At 38.0% G+C, this 26,002-nt stretch overlaps 1 protein-coding gene across 1 annotated transcript in view; it reads right to left on the bottom strand.

The window, feature by feature from the left end:
- DPYD (dihydropyrimidine dehydrogenase) overlaps positions 1–26,002 on the bottom strand; it is a 994,283-nt gene that overhangs the window by 246,893 nt on the left and 721,388 nt on the right. The window lies entirely within an intron of this gene.

Consider the following 26,002-nt stretch of genomic DNA (forward strand, 5'->3'; position numbering starts at 1 on the left):
AGATATGCAATAGCAATTCATTATTGAGCTTGGTAATATTATCTTAGCAAGTTAAAATGTTTTTTGAATAAAAGAAAAACCCAGAAAAACACAGACATATAGTTAAACTATGAAATAGTAGGCAAGTATATCATTATAATGTAATTAATATTTTTGCATTAAGAAAGTTGCTCTTTGCATTTTAACCTTTTGAATTCTTTTAAGATGCGATTTCTAATGTTATAACCTTTAGAAAGAACCTTTTCACTTAATGTGTCTTGATCCATCATTCTGTATTACTCTAAAAGTTATGCATTTATGTGCTAGTATACTGCAATGAGGTAATTTCTGTTGATTGTTATCACCTCTATTCAGCAAAACTTAATACTTTCAACAAGAAACCTTTGGATTGGCTTTTTCTCTTTTCAGAACAGTAATTTCTTCATTAAACATAAATATTAAAAAGCACTATATGGAGTGCTCTATGGGGCATACTGTGCATTATGAATAGTAAAATCTGGAGACTTAGCTGTACAAATTCTAACTCATGAAAATGGAGATCTGCCCCTGCCCATGCAATGTTCATGAAATATTTATAACCGCTGCATTGGCATTATGAAGGCAGTTGCATCTTTGTGACTTTCATTTTTAAGTTATGAATTTCCATGGGACTTAGCCTAGAAATGACAGTAACTCTAGATGATATGAATTGCATGTCCTTTGTGAAAGCTCTCTTTAAGGTAGAATTTGACAATAATTTAAAGATCACTTGACTTGCATAATACATGGAAAGTAGCATGATAAGGATGACTAAAACAAATTTAAAATATTATTTGGTTCCAGTAGAGTAAACATGAATAATCTGATAGAGGCTTCTAAGTGGCTTTCAATACTATTGACCACCTTGTCCTTATAATTTATTTGAAACATTTGTCAAACTTTTTCTGGTTAATTTCACTAGTTAACTTCTTTAAATGAATACCTCTTACTCATTGTTTAACAGTTTGGAATTTCAAAGTTTTTGGTTTCCTTAAAAAGATGTGATTCCTTGGCTACCATTATTTGAATCATCTGCCTCTATTTCAAGGTCCTATAATTTGACCCTCCTATAGTTTTATAAGTAAAGTTGATGGTGTTCAGATACATTTTTTTTTTGTCTTTACACTGAGTCAAGTCAGCCTCTGACTAATCATCATAACCAGCTGAAACACAATTTGATTAGCTGAAAAATTTAAAAACAATTTCTCACCAGAATTGTTGTGAGAATTAATGTCTGTTTTATAAATTGCAAAATTTTGTTTGACAGCTGTAACAGGGAACACTCTAATACAATAGAAATGTGGGGAGGCTGGTAACATGATAAAATGGATTCATATACTTTGGAGAGTTAAAGGATGGACTATAATATTCACACTTTCCTCATTTATTCACATGTTGATATGAACATTTAGGATCTAAAAGCAATTAGTAGTGTTTCTGCATCTTGACCTCATTTTCTATTGATAACAAGGGATAGTTTTGTCTTTCTTAACAAGCCAATTTTTAGAATTTTATTGAAATGAGCTCATCTTAGACAATTTCTAATTCTCACAAAATCTTCAGGATAGGAAAAGCACAACGATATTATTATCTTTCAGACAAATTGACGCTTTAATTTTATCAACACCAACCGAAAGCAGAGATAACATAACAATTATGGACTATTCTATTTCTAGGCACTCCAAAAATATTCGTTGTGTAAATAAATTAAAAAATAAAAACTTAACATATTTCAGTTAAATGAATAGAAACTATATACCTATCAAAATGTAGACTATATCTAGATTTAAGAAATACTTGGATATATTTATATTAAATTATGTATTACATAAGTATATAGTCTAAGAAGACTACTTTACAAACCTGGGGTAAGGTTTTCTTTCTGAAGAAAAAATATGGACAATAATGCAAAAGCAAGTAGCTTAGCAACTCAGAAAGTGTCTCATAAACAAAAGTTGTACCTAGGTCAGTAAATTTGGAGGGGCTCTAACAGTATCAATAATGTCCACCCTGACCAAGATCTGCAGTCCCTTCCCACCACAGCTTCTGTGTGTGTGGTGTATCCCTCAAAACGTATTAACCCTTCTGTTACATTCATTTGATCACCAAAGAAAGTTCTAAGGCAACAAAATGTGTTTCTGGTGATGAGAGTGTATGGGCTTTTAAAGGACAAAGACACTGAAGCCTTTAAAGGGAATAAGTGATTGGTCTGGGGAAGCAAATATTGGCTTTAGGATCCTCATAGGTGAAGGTACCAAACCATACTTGCGAAGTGCTGCAAAGGAAATAAAAGCAGACTAGAGAACAATTTGGACCCACTTAAAATTTATAATGAGAAGCAGTTCAGCATCTGCTTGCAATTAATATGCTTTGCAGTAGATTCCTATAAAAACCAAACAATGATTACAGCTTTAAATTCTAGAAGATGTAGTGCTGAGAAGAGAGCTTGCTGCAATAGGTTCTTCTGTGCAAAACTGGTTGTTTTTAAAGCCTCATTTCTTATCTGGGCCAAAAGATCGTTTTCAATTCCAGTAACTACTATGTCTCTAGTTACATATTAAGGGGGTATTATAAATGATCCAGCCTATTGCTTTTGAGGCCCATAAGATGACCTCCCCATTGTAGGGCAAGCATTTCTACCAATTACTTAGGGCATCAAATCACATTGGTTTCATGCCCTCTACAAAGGAACAAGCACTACAGAATGAGACTGTGAGAATTTCTTGATAAGCTAAATTACAAGTGAAATTTTTGACTTGAAGAAACATCTCTCTTCAATTTACCTGGTAATTTTCACTCTGTACAATTCTTTTCAAAATGACTTTCTTGGAAACTGGCATTTCAATAAATTCACTATAAAATTTTACCAGTTATAAAATGTTTTCCACTAAGGAACTCCTAAGTCTTAATTCTCATGTCATGCCAAGAAGTAGCTAGCATTTTTATTATGTCCACTTTTTGGATGGGAAGAACTGGAGCCCAGAAGATCAATCTGAGTACCAATTTCACTTTCTTAATTTTCTTTTCTATTATCATGTCCTCAACCATCATCTTTTTAGCAAAATTGCTACTTATTGTGAAATTCAGCTATCATTGTAAACTAGAGCCATAAAAGGCTTCTACTTCATTTATAACAGTAAGACTAGATGGAACTGCAAAGAAATAAACAAAAGTGATGTATTTATCTTTCTACATCAAATAGAACAGAAAGAGTTAACTACTCTTGGTAGTCAACTACTCCACGTATAATTAGTGAATGCAATGACTATGAGTTGAAATGAAGATGTATTGTTAACTTATGATTTAGCATGAATTCTTCTTGCATTTCTTTTCCCAATTTGAGTTCTAATGGGAATACATGTGAGTATTCTTTATCTAAAATGTTTGGGACTAGCAGTGTTTTCGATTTTTTTGATTTTTAGAATATTTGTATACACATAATATATCCTGGGGAAAGGACTCAGTCAAAACATTAAATATATTTATGTTTCATACATCCAAATGCATAGCCTGAGTGATTTTTTATATTTTTAGCAGTTTTGGGGCATGAATCAGGTGTGGAAGTTTCTACTTGTGGTATCATTTTGTCACTCAAAGAGTTTTGAGTTCTGGAGTATTTGGATTTTGGATTTTCAGAGTAGGGATACCCAAGCTTTATAAACATTTTGGCCAACAGTTTGCCTATTTCTTATATAAATAAACATAAACTTACCAATCAACCCAGAGAAATCTCACTCTTAATTATATACCCACAAGACTAAACACATATTTTCATACAAAGACAAACATATGAACATTTATAGAAACTTGTCAAATGGCACCATATTAGAAACAACCCCAATATCTAGCATTATATGAATTAATAACAAATGATGGTATATCCATGCAATAGAATACTACTCAACAATAAAAAGAAATGAATCACTAAATTATGCCACAACTTGGGACTTAAAATGTATATTAAGTTACAGAAGTACACAAAATAGTACATGCTACATGAGTACCTATTGATGAAATTCTACGAAAGGAAAATCTATGCATATAGAGGCAGAGAAGTGGTTTCTGGGATTATGGATTGGCGATGGGGAAGGAATTAAACGGGAAGAGGCATAAGGAAAAATTTTTTTTTGGAGAGGTTTTCGCTATAGGGCGCGTGTGCTCGCCAGACAGACAGAGAGACACAGAGAGACAGAAAGCGAGAAATCACCCCCCAGGGGGGATGGCCATACCACAATCCCTTCTCCTCCATTCTCCTCTCGGGATCTTGGGCATGCACGCACACGCGCCCAGCGTGAGTTTTAAGCCACCAGGTCTGGGATGCAAACCGCGGTCGACCACGTGGGAGCCCAGCAACATAGCCATTACGCTAACTGCTGGTTCCCAGCATAAGGAAATTTTTGAGGATAAAGGAAAGGTTGTATAACTTGATTATGGCATGTATAGACATTTGCCAACACACATCGAACTACAGGTCAATGTGTCTATTACATTGTTGGTAAATTTTATACTGCTATAAATTTCATTAAAATTTTAAAAATATTTCTACAGGTACTCATAAAAAAGTGGAAACATAAAATACAGTGGCATTTTAGGCAGGTAGGTTCTGTTTTTGCAGCACATGTTTATTGTCGAGGCATTGCAATTGGCCTGTGCGGGATACGAAGACGAACAAAACAAGGAAATCGGAGCCTACTAGAAAATAAGATGTAGGCACATAACACAATACACGCTGAATGTTGTCAAAAAGAAATCCTAGTAATGCTCTATCATTTCAAGCTATCTCAGAGCATAAAGCACACGCTAGGCGTTCAACAAATATTGTGAAATAAAGGAGCTTCCTATGCACAAATTAAGACTGACTCTCTTATTTCTATTTGCTTAGAAAAAATTAGGGGTATAAAAGCATTGGGTCCAGGATAGCTTAAAAATGATCTGTTTTAGGCACTGTGTATCACGTTAGACAAAAGAGATGTGAAGATCTATAATCCTTATTCTTTTTGTTTCTCTTTAGATTTTTGCCATAGGGCACGTGAGCATGCCAGAGAGATAGTTAGAAAGCGAGAAATCGCCCCCCACCTTCCCCCAGAGAGATGACCATTCTGCAATCCCTTCTCCATTTTCCTCTCTGGATCTTGGGCACACATGCACACACATCCAGCGTGAGTTTAAGTTGCCAAGGGGAGTCCAGTGATGGAACCATTTTGTTATCTGCTGAAAAAAAAATATTCTTAAACATCAAAAGCTAGGGGCCAGCAGGTAGCATAGCAGTTAAGGCGCTGGATTTCCACATGGCCAACTGTGATTCGACTCCCAGACCAATGGCTTGAAACTCACTTTGGGGCATGTGCGTGCATGCTTGTCTAAAATCTCAAGAGGAGAATGAAGGAAAAGGGACTGGGGTGTGGCCATCCTTCCTGAGGAGTGATTTCTCACTTTCTGTCTCTGTCTGGTGCACATGTCCTATAGCAAGAAAACTCTCAAAAAAAACAAAACAACAATAAAAACAAAAGCAATGACTAATCTGGGAAAGAATGCATATAACAAACATATAATGGTGATTATAAAATGTTGTAATTTTCATACATGGGATCTGTATGTTTGTGTGTGTATATATATGCACAGATGCGTGTGTGTGTATGTATACATATAGACACACATATGCATATATATCCGCCCCCTTTTTCTGACTATTTCCTTGGGTCTTAAGTAGAAAATGACCCAGACTCACCTTTGTATTCTGTTCTTCCCAGGCATGCAGAACTTTCTCTATTCTGTTTCTCATTTCAAGCCTTTTCTTACTTCTCTCTCTCTATTCAGATGCCCTTCATTACTTGTCTCAAACACATTCCTCAAAGCAGGCCTCCATGACCAATCCCCCCATTCTACCTCAGCACAAATGGATTAGTAAATGACTGCCTCTTTAGTGCCTCCGTAATGTTTATCACTGCATTTATCACAGAGTTTTATAATCATCTTGTCTGTTTTACAATCAATTTCTTTCTAATAGATTATTAGCCTTTTAAGGGATGTATCTTATTCTTTGATCGTGATCCCCTAGCCTAGAGCCTGAGACATGAAAGGCACTCAACAACTATTGTGTTCAATGAAAACATGAAGACTTCCTAATTGTGCACCAGCTTTCTGCAGTGAGCTATAAAAAAAATTGCCTCTCTCATTCCATGTAGCCAAAGTAAGCTAGAAAATCAGGATAAGGGTAGTTCTTCATCCACAAGCCAGTGGATTTGGGAGAAAAGGATTTTGATGTTCTCTGTTGGAGAAGTGCTTGGAGAGCAATTGTCCCTGCTGTGTTCCAGAGTGCATTTAAACCTCCCAGAGGGTCCAAACTGCCCAAGACCATTGCCATCTGAATCTTCATGTTACTGAGGATTTCCCCAGAGTTAACACCCCTCACCCTGCCTCAGCTCTTAGTCCTTGGTCTCTGGAGCCTGGTGGAGGAGGGAGAGCTTGCCTATATTTTTAGTAGTTAAAAGGGCCTTTTACAAAACTTCCTGTGACTATAACTTAACTCCATTTTTTTCTTCCTTTTAGATGGGATTTCCTGAGCTTTCCATTACCTTCACATTCTTAGCGTCAACACGCCCGGCCCCAACTATTAGTCTCAGAAGCTTGAATTTTTAGCAAATGGACAAGAATTGCTATGCATTGGTTAGATAACTCCTAACTTCCCAGTGTTCCTTTAGTCACTATTTTTAATTATGTGATAACCCTTTGGTTCTCTAATGACCTCTCCTCCAACTCACTTCTTGACTCTCAACAGTAGTAATGATGGAAGTGAACAGCTCTGAAAGCTGTTTAAATGTCAGATCTCTATAATATGTCCCTGTGGAATTAGATTCTCAGATTTCCAAGGATTATCTTTCTCCTTCTGGCTAATTCCACCTGGAAACCCACTGCCTCACCTGGCTATGGTAATGAAGTTGAAGATCAACCTGGCCAATAAACAGGACAAGGAACATCTCCTGTCCACAGTTCCATGTACTGTCCTAGAAATGAGTGCCCTGGGAGACTGTTCCTCACATTTATTGTATAAATCCCTTGAGCTCTATTCCAGGAATTCCATATTACATCAAATAAATAGAAGGTAGACTCAAACCCCAGAAGTTAAATGGGATACTGTGATTTAACGGGTTAACTTTTTGAATTATTGAGGAGTCATAGAACCTTTTACCTCACTCAGATCCTCCTTTATAAGACCTCTTGCCCAACTGCAAACATGTAGTAAGCTGACAGTCTGTAGCTGCTCCTGTTGCAGGTCCTTATCAGCCAGTGACAGGAAAACAGTGTTACGAAGACCTAGCGTTTTCTGCTTAATGTGGGACTCCTCAAAGCAGCCTTTGTTGTACTCTTTCCTATTGGGCTGGACAGCTCCCCTTACCCTATTTGCTTCCCCCCTTTCCTCTCATAGGCATTACTCCCCAATAAACTTTTTTCCCTCCTAACTCCTTCTCTGTGTCTGATTCCTGGAGGACCAAATTTATACAACAGTCCTAAATTAGATACGTAATTCTCCCTACAAATAGATTCAGCTCTATTCTAAGAAGTCAAAGAAGAGAAAGAAGTACGTTCAAGTGCCCCAGGATATTTCACCAAGAGGAGCTGAGGAAAGCTCAGTTGAATCTAAGTAAATCTTTCAAATTTCTTCTAAATTCTAGTGAAGCCTTTGGTTCCTAGAAATAGTCAAGACTTGCTGGTCTTACCCAGCAATAGCCAACTTATGATCAGAAGGAGGACTTGACCCAATACCAAGATCAAGGGCTAATTTTTCTCCAGGGGATGGGGGCTTGCTTTAACAGACAAGGCAGGGGACAGTGATTGGCTATCCTCTGCCTAGAGATAACTCAGAGACATCCTTGGAGACTTTGACCAACTAGTTGACCTTTGGACTCAGAACCTGCTGAAAGAATCCCTACTGTAATACGGAACACTGGGAGTAAATGTGCCAGAAGTCCATGGATAAAGGAGCTATACCTCTGCACCTGAAAGCCAGGTCTACCCATGAAAGGGAAATGTTTGGGTGAATCAGTGGTGTATATGCTAGTTTGCACCCCAGTTTTATGTGTATTGCTGATGCAATCAACAAACATGCTCTCATATCATCTCGAGGAGGTCACCCAAAGGAAGTGTTGACTCTCTGATGCCCTTTGTTCTGACCTGTACTCTTGTATTATCATAATCCATCCCTGCCTAATTTCTTTGCTTTTCAAATTATTTAATTTTATTTATTGTTCTTATTTTTATCTTACTTTTTAAAAGTTGACCAGAGAGAGACAGAGAGAGAGGGAAAGTAAGAAAGCAAGCTGCCAGGTCTAGAACTTGAACCACAGTCAGTCATGTGGGAGTCCAGCCACCTTAACCACCACAGCACTTGCCAGCCCCCTCTGTGCCTAAATTCTCATTCTGCCTTTCCCTTTTGGGAATAGCAGATGTTTGTCCTACCTGCTTTCTGTATTTCTGGACTTTATCCCTTAGTTACCTCTTCCTGCGCTGGATCCCTCCAAGTCTTGATGCCTGCCTGAGGTGACCTGAACCTGCCCTCTGGTATCCACCATGCTTGATCCATGACTTACTTGTCACTGCCATGGTGCCATTGCTTTCTACCTTACAGGGGTTTTCTTTCACCTCTACTCGGTAATTTCATTTCTATTTCTAATGTTTTAACATTTATCATTCCCCTCCCCAATCAAAACTGACACAGCTCTCAGGTATATCTTCACAGGCAAACAAAAGCCATTTGGGAACTACACATTGTAGTTCATAAGAATTAGACACTTCCAAATCTTCCACATTATATCATTTCAGACCCAGGCTGAGGAAGCATCAGAGATTCAGGTCTGGTTCCAGGTTCAACCTAAACAGGCCAGGAGCATCGGTGTACGCCTATGACCCTATCCTAGCTTACTAGGAGGCTGGAGCAGGAGAATTTTGACATGGAGATACCCTGTCAAACATAAGACCCATGTCTTTTTTCTCCCCCTTGTGCTTTTTCTCTCATTACAAAAAAACAAAAACAAAAACAAACAAACAAAAAAACCCACAAGATACTTTAGAAATGCTTATTCTTTTTCTGCATCATGGGATATTATCTGCCTGTGAATTCAAACGATAGTAATAGCTACTATTCAACAAGGGTACCAGTCATGGTTTGCTTATTAATGAGGTTATGCAACATAACCTGGACAGTCTCAGTATATGGAGAAATGGGCCATGCACATACTTTCCTGATACCACCAGTAGACGTTCAAAATTGTGGACCAGCTGAGCTGAACTGAACCCCAGCAGGTTTCCTAATCGCTGCTTAGAACACACTAAAAAGACTTCAGCGGGTAATGAAGTGTAGGCAGTTGCTTCCACTACTACATATGGATTCATTTGGGGCAAGGGCCAAGTGAGTATTTAAGTGTATAATAAGGAGTTTTTATTCTTTGCAGACTTCCGGCAGCTTTGCCATTTGTTTTCTTAATGCAAAGCATTAGTGTAAACAGTGTAACAATTGATGTTTTATACATCTGTTGGTCTATTCACTTAGCTTATGTTTTTCAGTGCTCTAGTTGGAAAACAACCACAAACACAAAACCTCAGTATCTTTCTAATCCCATATTGGCGTGAATGATTAACCAACACAGGGAGGAGCTAGAGTAAAACAGTACTCTGCCCTGGAGCACCCCCTACGCTGATCCATCTAGGATGAAGAGAGTCTAGGGAAGACATGCTTCTGTCCTGGGAACGTTATGAAATTCAAGCAAGGAGGAATTACTGCCGAGGCAATTTTAAATAACGTAGCAGAGAAAACCTCAATCCCTTGGCAATGAATGGTTTCGGCTAAGGAGAACTCATCCATAACAAGTTGGTACAGTTCCTTAAGGAATTTCCTCTGCTGCTGCTGTGAAGCTAGAAAGAAATATCGAGGCACTTTTTGTGTTTGTTTTGCCAGCACTGTACCAATTTCTGTCTTTGAACTGAAAAGGATTTGAAGATACTAGAAGTGAGGTGACTTTGTGAAATGTCTGTGTGAAAATGTGGGATGAGGATGATTTTATACATGACTTTTTTTAAGTGTGACATTTACACTATCCTGACATAAAATTTCAAGGATACTAGTTTTACCCTCACATTTTGAGCAATATTGTTTACCTACACTCAGGTCTGGTTCCAGGTTCAACCTAAACAGGCCAGGAGCATCGGTGTACGCCTATGACCCTATCCTAGCTTACTAGGAGGCTGGAGCAGGAGAATTTTGACATGGAGATACCCTGTCAAACATAAGACCCATGTCTTTTTTCTCCCCCTTGTGCTTTTTCTCTCATTACAAAAAAACAAAAACAAAAACAAACAAACAAACAAAAAAACCCACAAGATACTTTAGAAATGCTTATTCTTTTTCTGCATCATGGGATATTATCTGCCTGTGAATTCAAACGATAGTAATAGCTACTATTCAACAAGGGTACCAGTCATGGTTTGCTTATCATGGACAGTCTCAGTATATGGAGAAATGGGCCATGCACATACTTTCCTGATACCACCAGTAGACGTTCAAAATTGTGGACCAGCTGAGCTGAACTGAACCCCAGCAGGTTTCCTAATCGCTGCTTAGAACACACTAAAAAGACTTCAGCGGGTAATGAAGTGTAGGCAGTTGCTTCCACTACTACATATGGATTCATTTGGGGCAAGGGCCAAGTGAGTATTTAAGTGTATAATAAGGAGTTTTTATTCTTTGCAGACTTCCGGCAGCTTTGCCATTTGTTTTCTTAATGCAAAGCATTAGTGTAAACAGTGTAACAATTGATGTTTTATACATCTGTTGGTCTATTCACTTAGCTTATGTTTTTCAGTGCTCTAGTTGGAAAACAACCACAAACACAAAACCTCAGTATCTTTCTAATCCCATATTGGCGTGAATGATTAACCAACACAGGGAGGAGCTAGAGTAAAACAGTACTCTGCCCTGGAGCACCCCCTACGCTGATCCATCTAGGATGAAGAGAGTCTAGGGAAGACATGCTTCTGTCCTGGGAACGTTATGAAATTCAAGCAAGGAGGAATTACTGCCGAGGCAATTTTAAATAACGTAGCAGAGAAAACCTCAATCCCTTGGCAATGAATGGTTTCGGCTAAGGAGAACTCATCCATAACAAGTTGGTACAGTTCCTTAAGGAATTTCCTCTGCTGCTGCTGTGAAGCTAGAAAGAAATATCGAGGCACTTTTTGTGTTTGTTTTGCCAGCACTGTACCAATTTCTGTCTTTGAACTGAAAAGGATTTGAAGATACTAGAAGTGAGGTGACTTTGTGAAATGTCTGTGTGAAAATGTGGGATGAGGATGATTTTATACATGACTTTTTTTAAGTGTGACATTTACACTATCCTGACATAAAATTTCAAGGATACTAGTTTTACCCTCACATTTTGAGCAATATTGTTTACCTACACTTGTGTGTTTGTAAAAGCACATACAAGATGTATGCGTGTGTGTGTGTGTGTGTGTGTATGTGAGCATGTGAAAAAAAGGATTGTCTATTTTACAGTCTTCCAGTTTTCCAGGAAAGGAAATATTGTGAGGTTATCCCCTTGTTGGGATATATTCCAAGCAAACATGAAGTAGGACAGTAAGCAAAATGCTTTTGGTAAAGGAAGCGCCAGTCCCCCAGGGCCTGGGACACCTCTCATTTATGCTGTAGGGTACACGGCAGCTCTAAAGAGCAGCCCTTGCTTCCTCGTGTCTCTTGGTGTGGGTATATATTGCCGTAAGGGTCACTGTGATGCTAATGCATCTGATTTTTTTTTTTTTTTTGAGAGGTATTTTTTGCTATAGGGTGCATGCACTCGCCAGAAAAACAGAGAGACAGAAAGCGAGAAATCACTCCCCCCCAACCCCAGAGAAGATGGCTGCACCTCAATCCCTTCTCCATTCTCCTCTCAGGATCTTGAGCACTCATGCACACGTGCCTGGAGTGAGTTTAAGTCACCAGGTTCAGGACTCAAACCGCAGTCGGCTACATGGGAGTCTAGCGACTTAGCCATTGTGCCAACTGCTGGTCCCAATATGTCTGATTTTATTTTTCAGTGTCTTTCTTTCTATTTCTACTTCTACTCAGTTTCTTTTTTCAATATTGCCTTTTTGGTTCTTCAATTTAACTTTTTTGCTATCTACTATAAAGTCTGTGTTTCAAAGTTGAACGCACAGAGAAGATTTTATATAAACAGTGCAGTTCTTTACATCTTGGCCATCCAACATTTCACCTGCCTTCTTCCTTCTTGGCAAATTCCCACTGTAAGAAGTCTTGGTAGGACACTAAAACTATACCCACAACCTAAACCACTGAACAGAGTTTTTCTCCTCCCTATTGTCTGGCAATCAAGAAACAAGTACATAATCTCAGCATAGTTAAGTGAGCCTCCAGCCATCATTTATTATCACAATCAGAAAAGGGGTCTAAGTGTGATGGTGTGCAATGCAGTGTCTCCTGACATCATCCAACAACAGTAGTGATGGTGGACATCAACCCTCAGAGGGTTCTTGGTGTGAATTCTCTGATCTGCTATGGATTCTGCCTGCTTTGTAAGCCTTCTGCTTCTGCCTTCTCTGGTTCTGTAAGACACCTTGTTTCCAACAATTACACTCTTTGTTCTTTCTGACAACCAGTCAGTTTCTATTGCTTGCAATTAGGTGTTAATGATAAAGACAATTAGTCGCTGTCAAGTACAGTGGGACCTTCTTGCCTGTTGAGTGCTATGACATCACACTCCCTGACAGGCTGCTGACCACTTTTTATTTAGTCCGCAAGTGGTTGTTTTTGCCCAGGTTACAGACTCAGGTCTAATGGACTATGGTCCAGGTAGCCAGGATACGCATTTCTGGGCAGCCTGTGTGTCAGTTACTGCCCCTCTCCATTTTTCCTGAGAGAAGAGATCTAGCAGACCCTTAGCTTCATAGATCCCATAGTAGGAACATGACAATTTTTATTTAGCACCTAATAATTAACCTGAAGCTTTTCTTGAAATGTGGGAATGACAAACAGTAACGCATGAACTTTGTCCTCAAAGAACTTACAATCAAGTTATAACCACTTAGGGCACTAAAAATGTGCTAGTCAGTAAGTAGACTATATAATGGCCTCTGGAATTATACTGTGATAACATATTATAATTAATAATAATGATCTCTTTTACTCTATATATCATTTAGCATTTGAATATGTTATACTGAGCAAATCCTTGTATAATTCAAAAGACCCTTGGAGAAAGAAGTGATATATGTATATCATCCAGATATAGGAAAGCGTGTTGGAAATGTATTAAGAGTAGCTATGCTAGCTTAGGAGATGGATATGTAGACAGAGAATGGTAATATAGCCTATAAAGGAAAATATCTTGAGGCTATGAAATTAAATTATGATCTTTTCATTCTGAATACCTGCATGATTAGTAATTTGACAATGATCTTTCATTTATCTCAGCTCGATTTTACAAAAGCGCCTTAAGCCTATGTTGTTGATAAAACTGTTGATGAAGCTTACATGTGGGAAAAAAATCTTCAAACTGCCTTGATATATAAAATCATATTAGTACTAAAAACAGATGGGTATTTACTTTTGCAATATTCAACAAATACGAAGTACTAAAGAACTGCTAAATTTAGATCATTTAATTTTTTTTTTTTTGCATTTACGAGGAGTGTAGTATGGTGAGATGTTGAATTTTACTGTCTTATGGAATTAATATCTAGATGTAGTAGCACCTAATTAGGTTTTCAGATAACTTTGGCAAAGGTAACATGCAGCATTGTAGAGATTTTATTTTATACCTTTCCATTTGATAATATTCCATGCAATAGTTGAAATCACGAAGACAACTCACATATTCCTTATTGCTTTGTCCTTTCTTTGAAGTATTTGTAGGAATACCAAAAGCTATTGAATCTGAACTGACATTTTTAGTTGGGCAGTTGCAACCTCCCATCATCTAACCAAGAAGGTGTTGAACAGTGTCATTTGTTATAAGAAACAGACATAAGCGCAACCCAAAACAATTTGCTGTACTTGAAGTAAATGGGAACTTGGCAGTGGAATGATTACTTTTATTTAGTTGTATAGAGTGTTTTGGGGGGTGGGGAAAGGTGATTGTTTTTTGGAAACTTGAAAGATTCACAAAAGGGCACCAACACACGAGTAAGAAATGCATGGGAAAATATTCTAAAGCATGGGAATGCATGACACAGTGTGAAATGGGAAGTGCTCAGAAAGGGAAAAGGGAGGGACCAGCAGTTGGCGTAATGGTTGTGTCACTGGACTCCCATGTAGTTGACCATGGTTCGAGTCCCGGGCCTGGTGGCTTAAACTCATGCCAGGTGTGTGTGCAGGAGAAGGGATTGTGGCGTGACCATCCACCCTGCGGGGTGATTTATCACTTTCTATCTCTCTGCCTATCTCTATTTTTCGGGCGAGCGCACACACTCTATAGCAAAAATAAAAAAAAAAAAGCGGGAAAAGGGAAGATAAATTGCAGGATGGATGGCTCAGCTAGAGTTTAGGGTTTAGGGTCAGTTTTGTGTTTTTTATTTTGTTTTGTTTTGTTTTGTTTTAAGTACACACAAACACACCTCTTATCCTTATCCTTTTTGCAATAAGAAAACATGGACTATATGTTTAAATTCATATTTTAGAAATATAACACCCACATGTGTGCATGGAGTGAGCAGGATAAGGTAGAATGCAAATAGTGAGACCAATTATAAAGACACAGTCTAAAGAAATACTAGTGAAAATCAAGAATTTCAAGTGGACTGAGAAGTCATTATTATTATTATTATTCAGGTTTTTTGGTATAGAGCACATGCACTTGATGGAGAGAGAGAAAGAGGGAAAGTGAAAAATCATTCTCTAGGGGGATAACCATGCTACAATCCCTTCTCTTCCATTCTCCTCTTGGGATTTTGGGCATGCACACATACATACCCAGTGTGATATTCAAATCACTGGGTCCAGGGCTCAAATAACACACTTGGCCAGCTGCCTTAACCTCCATGCCACGTGTTGGCCCCTGAAATGTTATTTTAAGTGTATTAGAAATTTACAAAGTAAAGACAATTTGGAGTTAGAAAATGAAAATCAAGAGTAATTCCACAAATCCTTATTGCTGGGAGATAGCAATTTCATTAACTATGTAAAGAAATACAGAGGGGGAACCAGCAGTTAGCGTAATGGCTACGTTGCTGGACTCCCACGTAGTCGACCGCGGTTCGCGTCCTGGACCCGGTGGCTTAAAACTCATGCCGGGCGCGTGTGTGTGCGTGCCCAAGATCCCGAGAGGAGAATGGAGGAGAAAGGATTGCGGCATGACCATCCCCTCTGGGGGGTGATTTCTCGCTTTCTGTCTCTCTGTCTCTCTCTGTCTGGCGAGCGCATGCGCCCTATAGTGAAAACATCTTCAAAAAAAGAAAGAAAGAAAGAAAGAAATACAGAGGAAGCAGGGATTTTGGGGGGTAGGGGTGGCGATGGTGAATGAATTTTAGGTATATGTGTTTGAGATCACTATAGGACATTTAGCAGTAAAAAATCTGGTAAAGAGTAAATAGGAATCTGCATCTCAAGAGAGGAATTTTGAAAACATAGATTTGGGAGTTTTTAACACATAGATGGTTGAAGTTTTGCAAATGGATGATAAGATAGAAGAAAAAGATCTTAAACCTTCAGATCATTAATACTAAATTACAGAACACTTGCAAACATCAGAGAGTCAAAAGAGCAACCAGGGAAAATATGCTAGAAAAGAAAGTAACTCTAATACAGGAGATGTAGATGAAGTTTTTAATATTTTTGCAGAACAATGGGTAGGCCGAGGACTAAAAAGTAAGCAATAGATTATACCACTTAGAATCATTGACTGTCTATGGGGATGTAATTAGAGAGATTATTAGGGATGGAAGGCAGATTACGGTGTGTTAAAAAGTTAATATTTGTGCACACATATAGTCAAAGAAAACCAACAATAAAATTAATCTGATTTGTCAGAGCCTAGAACTGTACTTGACATAAGAAATGTATGTAACAAATGGGTGCTGATTAATTATCATTCTGTAGCTATCACAGTTATAACTAATGATACAGTGAAAGAGCTCCTTGCTATGTTATGAGGCAACATAGCCATACATATAAAGAAGATATAGTATTTTAAAAAGTCAGTTATGGCTTAGGCAACATTTAACAATCTAACAATTTGAGGTCATTAATAGTCTGACATCTAAAGAATGCACTTTGTTAGTTAAATATATAATAGAAATTGCATACCTACATTGGACCTGAGGAAGTTGTTTAAAGATCACTCTCAAACAACATTAAAGGTAACATACATAAAATACAATGATTTTTCAAGTGCTCTAACATATATTGGGTCCTCAGAAAAGTCATGGTGCATGTTTGCATACAGAAACAGAAAAATCCATCCTGACTTTTCTGACAAGCCAATATTAACTTTATAATGATTAAGTCATTCTAGCTCATTGTTTTCTTTCAAATTATCCCTAGGGAGAAATACAGTAGACTCTGCTTCTCCCAATGGATGTGTAATCATCAAGTTCACACATATCTCTTTTCCATCCTGTTACGGATTAAAACCATTTCATTTTGTCTTACCTTGAAAGAGAAAAAGAACAACCGCTTACCATAACTTATACAGTATCCCTGCATTAAATCTTTTTTTGAGAAAGTGTTTTTCTGATGATAAAAAGATAACAATTTCCTAATTATTGTGAAAAAAATGAATAATGGAAAAAATAGAAATTCTTCACATGAAACTAAACATTTGATTATAAAAGAAGTCAAGATGGGCTCTTTGTCAGTCAACAGCAGTTCCAAAGAAGCTATAAAAATGATTACTCTAGTTTCTTTTGTATCTTTTCTTGTTGTGGCTCATTGGGGTGTGAGTGTGGTTCACTGGATATGGATTCCTTGGGTTAACCCTGCGAGGAAGTCTCATTTAACTCTGTGCAGACCATTTCCAACCCAAAGTTACTTTTATAGTTGCCTCAAAATCAACTGTATTTCTCTTTGGGATGTAATCAGAGTTATAAATGTACGCTCTTAAAATTCTTTGAGTATTTAATCCTGGATTAAAGTGATGCTTAATGAACACTCTGCTGGTGACAGCAATATTAAAAAGGTATATTTTCTTCTCTTTTCTATGAGTAAGAATACAGCTTCCTCCAAATTTAATTCTTAGCATTTTTATTTATATATCATTCATAATAATATTATATCATGTGCATTGCCTGTGTTATTCAACTTCTTTTCAAAATCATTTTAATATTTATATATATTTTAAACAAAAACTTAAATAAAATATAGTATATATATTATCATGACATCGGTAATGACTTTTGTCATGACTTTTCTGACAACCCAATAGATGTATCTATTTTATTTAATTATTCATTTCCTAATTTTGGAGTTAGACATAGTTACCAGGTTGTTTTTATAGTAACATTGGACTACAGGACCAGCAGGTGACTAGATACCACATGACTGACTGGGTGGTTAGTGTCCCAGATCCAGTGGCTTGAAGATCACACCAGGAGCATGTATGTGCATGCCTAAAATCCCAAGAGGAGAATGGAGGAGAAGGGACTGCAGCATAGCCATATCCTCTGGGGGATAATTTTTCACTTCCCCTATTTCTGTCTCTCTCTCTGTTTCTCTCTGGTGAGCACATGCGCCCTATAGCAAACTAAAAATAATAAAAATCAAAACCAAAAATAACATTGGAAAACAAGTAAATTACAATAAATAAGAAAAAGAAACAAATAAACAAAAATACTACAGAGCAAGTCCATAAGATGTAAATAAATGATTGCATAAGTGAATAAATGGAAGCGAGGAAACAACAACAAAACATAACATTGGACTAAATCTCTAGCAGTTGATGTTCATAATTCCCTGGTGTTCAGTGCTAAGTGCTCTGTTCGTAGGTAAAATTCAAATCGTTTACAAAAAAGTAAACAAAATCAGGCAGTTAAAATATCTAACCCCTTAGAAGACCTGGGTAGTCAATAGTCCTCATCCTGCCAATAGTGGGAACTATGTGCTGTGTGTTACCATGAGGGCAGTTAGTGAGGAAGACAGAAGTGGTCATGCCATTGACGAGAAATACCATCCACAAACCATCAGTCTTTAACACCTCCTCTCTCTCTAAAATTAAAGCAGAGTATATTAGGCTTTTATGCCTTACTCACATACAGATTTCCCCACATGGCATATGTATAATTTTATTTCTATACAATGTATAATTAAAAGCCTATGTTATTCATAATGAGCATTCCTTGAACCTTAGTTTTTGTTTTTACATATGTCACATCCACTTGCCAGAGAGAGAGAGAGAACGAAAGTGAAGAAATCACACTCCCCTCAGGGGCCGTGGTCTAAACCCTTCTTCATTCTCGTCCTGGGAATGCACACACAACTGATGTGATTTTCAAGACAGACTGTCCAGGATTGGAACCATGGTTGGCCATGTAAAAATCTAGTACCTCAACCACTACACCATCTGCTGGCCCGAAGATGATTGTTATTATTATTTTAATGAGAGAGAGGGAGAAAAAACAGGAGAGAGAGAAATACATTTCTATTTTTAAAAAAGAATTATTTATTTAACTTTATTTAATATTACTTTTAAAATCTGTTATAGGGTACATGTGCTCACCAAAGAGAGAGAGACAGAGAGAGAAAGAGAGAGACATCGAGAGAGACAGAGACAGAGAAAGTGAGAAAGTAAAATACCAGGTCTGGGATTAGAATTGTGGTTGCCATATTAGAGTCCGGCACTATAACCACCACACCACCAGCTGGCCCCAAAATATATTTCTATTTTGGTTGTCCAATTAAAATTTAATTAACAGATAAATGAATGGATACTACTTGCTATGCAACTGGATACTATAATAATATCTGGAAAATATCAATAGAGTTATACATTTCCAAAGACACTCATTTGAAAAGATAACAAAACTGTTATGTTAATGGTTAGAAATGGGAAAATGGTTAGAGTGTATGAAATATAGGTTTGCTTTTATAAAGCATCTCTGTGTAATCTGTTGTTAATCATTTGAGTTATATATTTTCTTTTATTCAATTTCAATTTACTTCAAGTTTACTAAATGTTAGAGACAAAGAGAGAAGACAGATATAGCACCTTCCACTGGATTTTCATGACATCTACCTCCTATGTGCCAAATCATAGGCACATATGCCTAGTGGACTCAGAGAGGCCTCTGGATGTGAACCAGCACAGAGACCTCACAGAGCATTGCATTTTACTGCTGTGGCCCTGTCTAGCTGCCAACTTTACAATCCATCATCACAGAAAACAGTTATCTGGGAATTTCTCAGTTTACTCTCATTGAACCAGTTTTCAAACCAGTGGGCTTTTTATTTTATGCCTTTGTTTTATTTCCTATTTAATGAAAGCTAATAATTTGTTTCACATGAGGTAATTTTTAAAAAGTGTTTCTTAAAGACAACTTATGAATTTTATTTTCTGAATTTTTGGGCAATTTGGTAGGTGCAATGACTAAAGAAGAGGAAAAAGAAGAATGCTAAATCTGCATTTTGGTAATATCTCATGAATACGAACGAGTATTACCAGAGTATATTTTAGGGTATGGAACTGTTTCCAACTTGAATCCTGCATAAATTCATGTTCGTGTTGATGCCATTAACCTTGAATTATCTATATTAGAGAGGGAAGGGCCATTTATATTACAAGCTCACTCAAAATCAACGATATTTCTCTTTGGGATGTAATCAGAGGTACAAATGTACACTCTTAACCTTCTTTATTTTGAGCATTTAATCCTAGATTAAAACAATGCTTAATGATCACTCTGCTGACTACTAGCAGATAAGGTAGGAAATAATGTTGAGGAGCCTGATGGTGGCATAGCAGTAAAACAGGATGCCTTGTGAAACTGACTCACGTGAGAAGGTTCCAGATTCGCATCCAGAGACAAGCCTTCACACACCAGGCACTAGTGTGCCCATAACGCAGGGCTGGCTAAGCCTGGGGGTAGATCGCAGAGTCAAGATCCTGCTGGGGGTGCTGTGCCTAACTGTCTTTCTGGCTCTGTCTCTCACTCATGGAAGAAATAGACTTTTTTTTTTTTTTTTTTAAGAAAAGGTCAACATATTAAAAAAGAAAGAAACAATCTTTCATCATCAGGCTTAAATGGCATAGTGGATGAATGCCTTCCCCTACCTTTAAAACACAAATACACATACAAAAGAATGACTATCAGATCATTGTTGTGAATGAAATTTGTTTACAAAACTATGTATTATTGTATTTGAAACGAGAGCATTCACGAGTGTTTCAAACTATAGAGATTCGCCCTCAAATTCATATGACTTATTGCTAAGCAGTGAGATTTCCTTCAGAAAGGTAGAAAGGAAAGAAAAAGGAAGGGCTAAAAAAGGACCGGACCTAAGAAACGGAATGAATTCCTCTGGAGCATAATGACATTTGGGCTTTGCTTCAAATTAAATGATGCTGTCATCTTTTAGAGAGACTTGTCTAAAGGGTAGTTGTTGTTAAGGCACAGATATAGGGTAATATGAAGTTAAATGCATATTTGTGTTTTTATTGAGAAAATAACTTTCTTTGAATTACTTCTTAGAAGCAATGTAATGCATAGGTTAGTACAGGACTTCAGAGACATACAACCCCACAGTACTGTCTGTTGGTCACATGGTATCTGTTATCTGGGAACATTTACATTAGAAAAGACAAGGCTATATACTTGTTTCATCTTCAAGGTTTATATTTCCAGGTTCTGTTTATTCCATTAATCACTCCTAATTTTGTTCTAATTGCCTACCGAGGAATAAAGTGAAGTCACTAGGCGTTTCTGGAGCCAGTTCTGTCCAGAGCTATGAAAACCTCTTGCTCAGCTCTGCTATTTGAATCTCTGAAGTCTGAGCTGCTTTTTTAAAATGAAGGCACATCCTGTCAGTGCGTGAAGTGTCTGAGCCACTTCTCCTGCTTCCGTCTAACAACTTATCTACTTTAAAGGGGCCAGATTGCTTTTGAAAAATGTAAAACAGCTAAATAAAAATGTACATGTTTAAAATAGTTATTTAAAGTTTCTCACACATGCATCCAGTTTTCCTTGAAGACAGACATGTATGTGTTTGTACATACATATAGATGCACACATATATGTGAGTGATTTCTCTCTCACTTCATATATAAATAGATAAGTGGAGGTCTTCAAAAACCTCAAGGAAAATGCATACTGTGAAAAAACTGCATACATTTCAAATTTTTTGTGCCAAATGAACTCATACTTTAATTCTTTTTTTCCACAAACCCTTTGAAATCCCTTCCTATGCTCATGCGCATGTGCCTCAGTAAATACGGTGAGGGTGGTGGCAATATCAGAGGAGGGCTAGGAATAGCAGCACTGCAGGCACATTTCTGAGTTCCGTCTGTGAAGGTCTAATCACTTTGCTGGGTTCCCTGTCCTAAGGGCACCTTTATCTGATGTCATCCATGTGCTCGGTCTCCATGTGGGAACATTAATACAATTCAAGGTAGTTACCAAAAATGATAATTGGGCCTCATCATATGATAGACACTGTTTTCCATATTTTGAATTCCTGGCATAGTATCAGCAGTACAGATTAAGCATCCTCAATTTGAAAATCCAAAATGCTCCAAATTCTGAAACTTTTTGAGTGCCAACATGACACCACAAGTAGAAAATACTGTGCCTTACCTCATGTAACAGGTTGCAGTCAAAACACTGCACTATAAAAAAAATGGTATAAAACTACCTTCAGTCTATGTGTATAGGATGTATACACAATATGAATGAATTTGGCGTTTAGACTTGCAACATATTTCACTGTGTATATGTCAATATTCCAACATCTAAAACAATCAATCAGAAATCTAAAACACTTCTGCCCATGAGCACTTCAGATAAGGGAAACTCATACTTTAATTCTTTTTTTCCACAAACCCTTTGAAATCCCTTCCTATGCTCATGCGCATGTGCCTCAGTAAATACGGTGAGGGTGGTGGCAATATCAGAGGAGGGCTAGGAATAGCAGCACTGCAGGCACATTTCTGAGTTCCGTCTGTGAAGGTCTAATCACTTTGCTGGGTTCCCTGTCCTAAGGGCACCTTTATCTGATGTCATCCATGTGCTCGGTCTCCATGTGGGAACATTAATACAATTCAAGGTAGTTACCAAAAATGATAATTGGGCCTCATCATATGATAGACACTGTTTTCCATATTTTGAATTCCTGGCATAGTATCAGCAGTACAGATTAAGCATCCTCAATTTGAAAATCCAAAATGCTCCAAATTCTGAAACTTTTTGAGTGCCAACATGACACCACAAGTAGAAAATACTGTGCCTTACCTCATGTAACAGGTTGCAGTCAAAACACTGCACTATAAAAAAAATGGTATAAAACTACCTTCAGTCTATGTGTATAGGATGTATACACAATATGAATGAATTTGGCGTTTAGACTTGCAACATATTTCACTGTGTATATGTCAATATTCCAACATCTAAAACAATCAATCAGAAATCTAAAACACTTCTGCCCATGAGCACTTCAGATAAGGGACAATTCCCCTGTAATGTCAATCACAAACACTGAAAAAAGAGACTGTAAATGCGTAGTCAATTAAGTAAATACCTTAATAGTGATGAATATATTGAAAAACACAAAAGAAGTAAGAATTAAAGAAAACTACTACCTATTATAGTAAACCTTTGTTATTCATAGACTAAACAATCGCAGTTTCAAGTATTTGTGAATGATTTCATAGAACATATATTAAAATGTATATCTTTAAGAAATTTGAATCATGCAGTGAGACTAGAGAGAGTGAGTCACTTGGCAAAGAATGAACTGAACTGTCAAGAGCTTTCCTAGCTAGCACAGAGATCGAAGTGCAGTCCTGACTTTTTTTTTTTTTTTTTACTTAGAAGTATAAAATACTTCAATCTGATCAAAAATACTTTTGTATAAAATGACCCCCAAAGAAAAGTAGTTGCTAATTGTTATGATGAAAATTAAGAAAAGTGAAACAGGTTTCAAAAGTTGATGGGTTTTAGCCAGGGAATGAAAGTTCTAGATAGATTTGGTGGTGACTCAGACAAAAATCAGTACACCATATGCTGTATATGGGAACAAGAAAAAGTGATGTTTCAAAATGTTTCAACCAGTGCTCAATTCAGAATTTATGTTAATAGCCTTATAAATGACTTTAGTTCTGTTTCTATAGAATCATTAGGGGTCTACAGGGATCGTTTAAATATTTCAGTTATACTTTACTGCATTTTATGAGGAAATTATATATTATAGTGAGATTTGGGGATTTGAGAAGGTCTTGGGACATATCCCTCATGAATATCTATGTCTCAGCACTAGTAAATTTACTTTCCCCTATAATTTCTTGTTAATTTTTCAGTAATTGCCAAAATTTGGCTTACTTAGCTAATTATGAAACTCTGGTGGTTTTTTTTTTTGAAGTTGCAGCATTTTCTTGTAAGTTATTTTTTAACTTCATAGTAAATACAGAAAAACTTCAAAGACTTGTGATGCCTGAGGAACTATTGCCTCTGCCAATGTCCAAGTGCCGACATGTGCTAGGTTTTAAGATAAATCCCCTGCTGTTGATAACACTGGCTTCTTGACCATTGTTTATCTGATTGTTCTATACTCTTTGGAAAACTATAGCAGATATTACAGATCAGCAGCATGCACATTACATGGTGTGTGGTCATAAGTAACTGACAGGCTAGGGGGGTGATAACGCACACATAATCCTCGCACAAGTTACCACCTCGGACATGGGTGAGGGAGGCCGCAGGCATGACAGGAAGGAAAACATATGGGCTTGGGGTCAGCTAAACCTCTGTCCTCTTGCTCTGTTACTTACCAGCTATGTGGTCAGTGACTAGCACACAGTAGGAGCTCAGCAAATTATGAGATAAGGGGCATGAGCTACTGCACTCACTTTGGGCAGCAGTGCTCAGTAGCACTATCTGAATCCATCCTGGGAGTCGAATGGGCTTGTTACCATCGGTAAAAGTGCCCAATCACCTCACATGAACAAAGTGCTATACGGAACAAGCAACCCTGCTGCATCCTGGGAAAAAGACAGTGCAATATCATGGAGGTTTCCTGGAAGGGAAGGGGGAAAGCAGATTCACAGTGTTGGTTTTTAAAGAAAAACAGGATGCCTGTCTCTGTGGTAAGTTTCTAGAGAGACTATATCCTTTGTTTTTCATCATGCTTTTCTTTGCACCATGCATAGGAACGTGGGCTGTCAGGTTTTGCTTCCTAAATTTAATGAGATGTTTCCTAATACAGAAGCGCAGAAGCAGAGCCTCCCCGCCTTTCCATGGTTGTAGGTTCTCTAATCAGACTCAGTGCATCGAATTTCCAGGTTAGTTGCTCTCTACATGGTCTGTGAGTCAGAATCACTTGTGGAACTAAACACACACACACACACACACGTACATACAAACACACACACACACTGATGCCTGAAGTCCAGAATTCCTGAAGATGTTCAGGGAAGAGGAAGGTTTACGCATCTTGTTGAATGATCTTCACAGGTGATTCCAAATTTAGAGGTGATAAGGAGAAAATCAGCAGTTCAAATCTCCTTTTTTAGTAATTCTTTAAAACACAAAATGAACATGGGACTGTTCAGATATGATAGTATCCTTGTTTGTCCTTGGGATCACTGTACATTTTTCATAAAACAATTGAATATACCAGTAGTTGGCATATGTTGTAAGACTGAAGACAGGGAGCCTGCCCACTAATGGCAACTCTCTCTGACTCAGGCAGGCCCCACAGCACTGTGCATTATCTCTTCAACTCAACCCACGCTACACACAGGCACTTCTATGGCTTTAATGTGCTCTCCAAAATTTGTTTGTTAAAATATGATTGTGATGGGGAAAGCAGTTGGTGTAATGGCTATATGGCTGGACTCCTATGTAGTCGACCGTGGTTCAAGTCCTGGACCCAGTGACTTAAACTCACATCAGGCACATGTGCGTGCGTACCCAAGATCCTGAGAGGAGGATGGAGGAGACGGGATAGTGGCATGGCCATCCCCACTGGGGGGTGATTTCTCACTTTCTGTCTCTCTGTCTTTCTGGTGAGCGCACGTGCCCTATAGCAAAAACCTCTCCAAGAAAAAGAAAAGACAAGAAAAGAGAACAAAAATATGATTGTGACGATTTTAAGAGAGTGAAAACTTAATCTGACTATAAGATTAAGAGGTGGAACATTAGGGATAAGTAGATGGCATAATGGTTATGTTGCTGGACTCCCACATAGTCAACTGTGGATTGGGTCCTGGATCTGGCAGCTTAAAATTCATGCTAGGTGCATGTGCATGTGTGCCCAAAATCCCAAGAGGAGAACAGAGGAGAGCACATGCCCTATAGCAAAAAAATCTCTCTTTAAAACACACACACACACAGGGAACCAGCAGTTAGCGTAATGGCTATGTCGCTGGACTCCTATGTAGTCGACCGCGGTTCGTGTCCTGGATTCGGTGGCTTAAAACTCACGCCGGGCGCGTGTGCGTGCGTGCCCAAGATCCCGAGAGGAGAATGGAGGAGAAGGGATTGCAGCGTGACCATCCCCCCGGGGGGGTGATTTCTCGCTTGTGTAGGGGCCGGCAGGTGGCATGGTGATTGAAGTGGTAGACTCTCACATGGATGAATGTAGTTCGAGTCCTGGAACTGGCAGTTTGCTTTCTCACTTTCTCTTTGTCTCTCTCTGTCTCTCTCTGATCAAATTAAAAATAATAACAATAGGAGCTGGCAGATGGCGTGGTGGTTAAGGGCACTGGACTCCCACATGACTGACTGCAGTTTGAATTCTGGACTTTGTGGCTTGCTTTTTCATTTTCTTTCTGTCTCT

The sequence above is a fragment of the Tupaia chinensis genome, unplaced genomic scaffold (assembly GCF_000334495.1).
Source record: "Tupaia chinensis unplaced genomic scaffold, TupChi_1.0 Scaffold146687_1, whole genome shotgun sequence".
NCBI classification, from domain to species: Eukaryota; Metazoa; Chordata; class Mammalia; order Scandentia; family Tupaiidae; genus Tupaia; species Tupaia belangeri.